The sequence below is a fragment of the Frankliniella occidentalis genome, unplaced genomic scaffold, assembly GCF_000697945.3.
Source record: "Frankliniella occidentalis isolate FOCC.00 unplaced genomic scaffold, Focc_3.1 Scaffold43, whole genome shotgun sequence".
NCBI lineage: Eukaryota > Metazoa > Arthropoda > Insecta > Thysanoptera > Thripidae > Frankliniella > Frankliniella occidentalis.
In genome coordinates this window covers 1,338,030-1,344,507 of record NW_026267173.1, presented here as the reverse complement: position 1 = coordinate 1,344,507, position 6,478 = coordinate 1,338,030, and the positions used below count along the sequence as shown (strand labels likewise).

Genomic DNA, 6,478 nt, shown 5'->3' with positions numbered 1-6,478 from the left:
TAATGCGATACAATTGCCAAGTGCCCAGCCCAGGTCGCGGGGTCAGTCTGGCGACCCCGCTCCGCGCGTATACCGGCCGGCCGTTTCTTTCCTTGTTGGGCGCCACGCGGGGCGCCACGCGGAGAGGCGATCTATCATCGGGCGTCGCGCTCGCCGCCGCGCGCTCTGTGGAGCGGCAGCCGCCGGACAGCGCCGGACAGCAGCGCTCTCGCGCGCACTCCAGCCGCGCATAATGTCAAGGGCTTCCCTTTCTTCTCACTCTCGGGGGTGTGTGGATGTGGAGTGGGCAGGGCAGGGTAGGCCAGCCGGTGGGCCCTCGGTGTGCCAAGCCCACACCGTGAGTCCGACGGACGGAACGCCCCGCCCCGCTCTGCCTCGCCCCGCCACGCGTGGTGGACACGTGCTGCGCAATGGAGGAAGCGGCAGCCAACATGGGAAAATCTCTCATGTTGTGGTCGTGGTGTGGCGCCTGCCCGGCCCGGCCCGGCCCGCTGTCCACCCAACTCTAGTTACTTAGCCCTGCCGGCCACGCCACGCTACGCCCCACCCTTCCATACCCCGCCCCACCTCACCCCACCCAGCCACGCCCCGCCACCGCTAACGCTGCGCCGCCCGCAACAACGTGTGAGCGCGATTTGATAATTCTCATCTCGTGTCAGCAAGAAAAGCTAGAGAGAGAGAGGGGGAGAGAGATATATAGAGAGACTCGCCCCTGCATTTTGTTTGAAATGGGGGCAGCTAAGACACAACAAGTGGGCTATTACCCCCCACGCCTACTTCGCCTGAGGTGAAAGACACTAATGCCGCGTATGTACTCTACGGTGCTGCATTGTCAGTTCGATGTCCTCTTCAAAACGTAATGAAAATTTACAAGGGACTTTTCTTCAAAAGCGACTAACTGTGTTTACAAGTATCAAAGAAACAAGCAAACCTGGGTTTTGTTTACGATTGCTTACTCACGGCGCCCTCGCTGGCGAGCGGACAGGCGCCTGGGAGGTAGGCAACCCTCGCCGGCCGAGCGCACGGGTGCTTTGTGCCTGCCTAACCCTCAGGCGCTTGACGACGCCTCGCGCGCTCTCTCTCGCTCCCTCGGGCCCCTCTGTCTCGCTCGCACGGCAGCGGATCGATATCGCGCCGTTATGATTATCCACTCCGACTGGCGCCGCACACACCGCACTGCCAATAACGCCCTTGGGCCGATATTACCCTACTGCGTTATTAGCAGAAAAATGTGTCCTTGGACTCGGCGCTCGCGAGTGCAATTTGCTTTCTTTCTCCCTTTCTTTCTCTTTTCCCCGTGTGGCGTGTGCCATGTGCTCGGCTATACAGACTTGGCGGAGGTGGATCATCCGGCCGTTCGTGGTGTCCCTCCCTGCAGCCGAGCTGGGCGGATCCAGCCCAGCCTGCCGCGCGGCCTTGACCGTGGCAGCGACCGTGGTGGGGCTGAGCTGCTCGGACCGACCGGGTCGGGTCGCGGGGGCTGTGAGGCAACAGGTTGGGCTGGATCCACCACCAGAAGTGCTTCCGCACGCAGTCGGCCCGGGGTAGCTCGTATCGCGGTGGCACGGTTAAACCCACGCCTCACGAGGGGTAATACCCCTCCGAGTTTGCGGCGCTGGCGTTCGCCACCGGCTAGCGCCGATGATCCTTTTGGCTGGAGTCTCCAGCGCGGCGGCGGGGCGGCGTGCGGCCTGCATTCGAGATGAGCTGCATTGTCCAGCCAGTCGGGCTGGCGGGGCAGGGCGGAAGCAGGTGAGAAAATATCCCTCGAAACACTATGGGATTTATTTCCGTTATAAACTCCTGTGCTCCAGCACCAGGGGCACTTCCTTCCGCCTCACAAAAAAGAATTATGAAAAAAAATCATGGAAAATTAATGAAACTGAGGCCGTTTTGTTACAACGTGGAGCGATTCCCGCCGTGCTACCGCGTGGGAACCCATGTTCATTCATATTTTTCTTGGTACTCGCCCAGCGAAATCTGTGGCAGTGACTAGACGAGCGCACAACTTTTTCGTCACTCTTTACAAAGAAAACTTTTGTCGTCTCACCCACCAAAAATAAAAGAAAAAGATCTTCAGATGTTTTTTACAACCTGGACATAAAATTCCTTTTCGCTCATATGAGCGCCTGTCTCACATTTTACGCGAGGTTAATGTCACAAAAGTGTCGGTGAAGCTGGCAAGGCCAATGTCTGTTCTAGTTCATGACACCGCGTCGGCCGGCCTGTGAAAGGAAAAGGGGCGCTTTAGCACGCTTAAGGACATCCACTTAGCCGTTGTTGAGGCACGAGCTGGGCCGGGGCTTACGCGGCTCAGACCCCCTCTGACGGCTCAATTCGCGAGCTCCGTATAAACGCCCTCTGCTAGCGCGAAGCGGTGACGGCCCCCTCAGTCGTTTACGACGGGAGCCGACTTACGTGGGACCACGTAGTGAGGCGGCGCCGGTGTGGGGTGGTCGCCCGGCTCTGCACCTAGTCTGGCGCCCACCCAACGGTCGAGACGGACACGGCCAAGCACCACTGCTCGCCAAGGCTTCAACTTCAACCCCAAACGAGGCGACCACGACTCGGATTGGCTGGTTTGATCAGCGACTCACTCCTGGGCCAGGATCAGGATCATCCAGAACACTTGGGGGAGTAGGCTTCATGACTGGTGGTTGTCTCTAACTCCCTCGCAGCTTAACTTGAAGGAGTTCAGAGTACGTATGCACGCCATGTCGTCGTATACCTGATGGCTGCACACATTTTGTTTGACAGACCCAGACCAGACCCAGACCCCTATAACGAGGCTATGCATCTAATGGCCTCTCCAACCCGCCTGACTGGAAAATGTGCAAATCTGCGCAGAAGCACCGCCGTGGTATACGGCTCGGCTCATACTATTTTCTTACATCGATAGGCCAACGCGGATTAGGCAATGCGGAGTAGTAGTTTGCGGTATGTTGCGGTGCGTTGCAAGTCCACCCACTCCGCACCGCCACCGCGCCATGCTCAGTAGAGCGCGTACCCTGCTGCGCGGGTAGTTTCCACGCGCGAGACATATTTCAAACTGATACAGGACTATGGAAAAAGAAAAAAAAAACTGACAAGCGCTCTGTCGGAGTTTTAGAGAACCCGAAACTCCTTGAAATGAGCAAACAAACCAAGCTATAAAAGGGTTTGGGAAATCATGCTCCGACGACCAACGTAGTCCCCAATCGGGTCGAGTCAACCAGTCAGTCAGACGAATGTATCGTGACGGTGCCAGCCTCGGCCGCGCACGCCACGCCAGGCCTCGCCGACTCCATCTTGACAGTGGACACAGTCGATAACCTCTGCCCTTATCCCACCTGCCCTCTCTGGCCTGTGCAACTGCTGCAATACCTAAACCCTCTGATCACTCTCCACCCACTTCTACTCTACGGCTGGGAGAGACTGAGGTGCGGCGGGGTGGCCCGACCTCCCTGCGGCCCGCACAAACCCTAAAACACCTAAAGGCGTGGTTGGCAGAGAGCGGAGAGATGATGCACCTCGCAGGATGCGTCGTGGAATGCTCGGGACTGCCTACATGTTCGCACTACTTCCACCCTGCAAAAAAGGCAAAACGGATGGCTCTACGAAAAAAGCCGGCGTGCAATTACTGAAAGTCTGCTAGATAATAGAAATCCGCTGTGCTTGAAATATTGAGACCTATCTCGCAAAGTTTGCAACTCTGCCTTTTCGTGTTCATAGCTCTGTCCAGGAGACACACATGGCACTGTCGCCCGCCTCCTCCTCTGCATGCATGTGTTGCAAGGTGAGGTGCCTGCTGGACTGCACCATTGCAGCAGTGCAGCAGCACCAGCAGCACGAGCTGGACGCTTCACCAAACATTTCATTTCACAAGTTTACAGGTTCGCGCTGTCCCGCATTTCGGAGCCGTCGCGGGCGGGCGAGTTTGAAGACACGCGGCAGTGCGTTCGTGCGAGCACCCCCTTGACGATTTGTCGATAAACGATCTCTGAAGTACGACGTTACGTTATTTGAACGAAGTCGATCTCAAAAGGTTGCTGCGTAAAGGTTCATTTGGCATTTCATTTTGCAAGTTAATTAATAATAAAAACATGGGTCACGGAGTTCAGTCGCAAAAATAAAAATAACAGAAAAAAGAGACACCATCTACCCCCCAAAGTTTTATGGGGAAAAGGGGGGGAGGGTGATATTCACCCCTCGCCCGGCCAGCCCCCAGGTTATGCAAACCCGCAACATCCGATACAAACTCCCTGTTTGAAAGCAACCCACAGACACCCCTCCATCTCCCCCCCCCCCCCTGGTCAGCAGGACTTAAACCTGCGCCTGTTCTACCCTCTAATACCACGTGCGCGATGTTTATCCCGACTCAATAAAGCGCGAGCTATGTGGGCGCACGGGGCAATGCTCAAAGCGCGCAGTATGGCAGTATCGCCGGTTGTAGTAGCATGCGCACGCACCAGGAAGGGGCCGGGCTCCCACTCCCCTCCCCCTCTCCAAGGGACCCGCGCTGCACTAAATGCACCCGGGATAAAGACCCACGCTAATGTGTTTGGCATGCGGCAGCCTACCGTGCGCCCCGGGCTCTGTGTGGTGGGGCCGAGCGTGTGACAGGATAAAACAAACAGCAAGAAACGCAAACCTCACATTGCTGTGGTTATCACCGTTATTATATTTGTAGAGGCCTTCCCTCCGCGGCGCGGGAAACAGGTTCACCTTTGAAAACGGCCGCGCGCTGATTGCCTTATTTATTTCCCTCCCGGCTGCACGGCGGCGTGGCCAGTGGCCGGTCGCGGCTTAAGTTGGCAGCGCGTGAGAGGCGTTCCGGGGCGTTCCCCGCGCCCGCCACGCCCCGCGCTCTTGTATCTGAATAAACGGATCGCAAGTGTGTGCTACACGACGGCCTGGCGGCGCCTCCCCCACGCGCGCCTGCGTTCGACTCCCTCCCCCGGCCCCGCGACGACGACGGCTGGCTGTCTCGTTTTCGCGGTCCCGTTCCCTCCGCCCTCCCGCGAGTGTGACGGCGTGACGCGCGCGTGTCCCGCTTGCATCCACGACATGCTCGCCCCCATGCTGCCCGCCTCCCCTCTATTGGCTGGGCCGCCTGGCCGGCCGGCCAATGAGGCCACAGTATCGCGTTACTGCAGCCCCGGCCAGCCCCGGCCACGCTGCTCTATGCAACGGGGAAGCTGGTGGGCACTGGTGGGTATGCAGTGCAGTAATCTCATTCCTGTGCCGCCCTGGCCGGTGTGCCCCGCTCACTGTGTGCCGACATGCAGTGGCCGCAGCTGCCCGTGGCTCGGCCCGGCCCGGCCTGGCCAGTACCGGCGGCGGGCGCGCCGGGGGAGGCAGGTGGTGGCGCACCGAAACTGAAAGGTCACGCAGCACCCTCCCTCCCTCTGCCTCGGCTCGTCGCTGCTACTGATCGTTGGATAGAGGTCGAGGCAGGAGATGGCTCACTGCGCGGCTCGCCGGGCTGACAGCTGACAGCTGCGAGTCACTTAGTAGGGGTTTCGATACTACGTGACCCCTCCCTCAAGGGATGGGGGTTGAAATATTATGGAGCCCGATCAGGACCACCATTGGAGTCTGTGTAGCGCTCCTTTAATATTTGTACCCCCCCTTTCCCCTAGAGGTCACGTTTATCATGGGGTGCCTATGGACTCCAATGATGATCCCATGTGACTCTTTCGGGTTCCTGGGTTCCCATAATATTTTTTTTTGCCCCCCAAACGTCACCCATTTTTTGAACGACCCCGCTCACCAGCTATGGCAGATCAGCCCGTGCGTAATCTACGTAATGCAGACTGTTAAGCTATGCCTGATTGAGGAGCAGTAACTGACATCTTCATCCAGCATAGTTTAGCGAGAAGCACGTTTCACTTAAGGTACACAAACTATGCTTGACTGATATGCTTCTAAGTCTGACTAGGCAATGCTTGCTTAGTATGGACAAGAAAACTTTTCTGCTTAGTGAGGTTTTTAATCAAATATGGTTTTGTAATGTCTTCAGCAAAGCTATTCCTATTCTTGGTAAGTTACGATTTGTCTATGACTAAAGGATATTAGTGCTGTATTGTCTCCCACCGACTCGGCGGGCTGATTTGCCTGTAAGAGAAGGACCCTCCTCTGCGGGCTCGCGCTGCAGCCGCTGGCCGCCGCCCCAGTTACGCAAAACGATTTGTTTGAGAAGTGGGTCTGCTGCAGCCCGCTGCCGCTTCGACTACTGCACTCAAGCTTTTTCATCGACGCGACACCGCCGGCCAGCCGGCTGATATCGCTGATGATGATTGAGAAATGCGCGAGTGAGGACACAGCACTGCGCGTAGACTCCGAAGGCCCGCCTCCCTGGGCCCACTCGTTCAAGCGTTCAATTGTTTAAGTGTGCAATGACAATTTCAGTGGAACGTCTACAAAAACACAGCTTTCAAAAGATTTTTAAAAAGTTTAAAAAACAAAGATTTAAAAAAGCTAAAAAAAAGTATTTAAA

General features: G+C 56.8%; 1 protein-coding gene and 1 long non-coding RNA gene across 4 annotated transcripts in view; one reads left to right on the top strand and one right to left on the bottom strand.

Moving 5' to 3' along the window:
* Positions 1 to 6,478, top strand: part of LOC127749289 (uncharacterized) — a 174,174-nt gene that overhangs the window by 71,112 nt on the left and 96,584 nt on the right. The gene's annotated exons all lie outside the window — the stretch shown is intronic.
* Positions 1 to 6,478, bottom strand: part of LOC113218418 (uncharacterized) — a 16,737-nt gene that overhangs the window by 9,768 nt on the left and 491 nt on the right. The gene's annotated exons all lie outside the window — the stretch shown is intronic.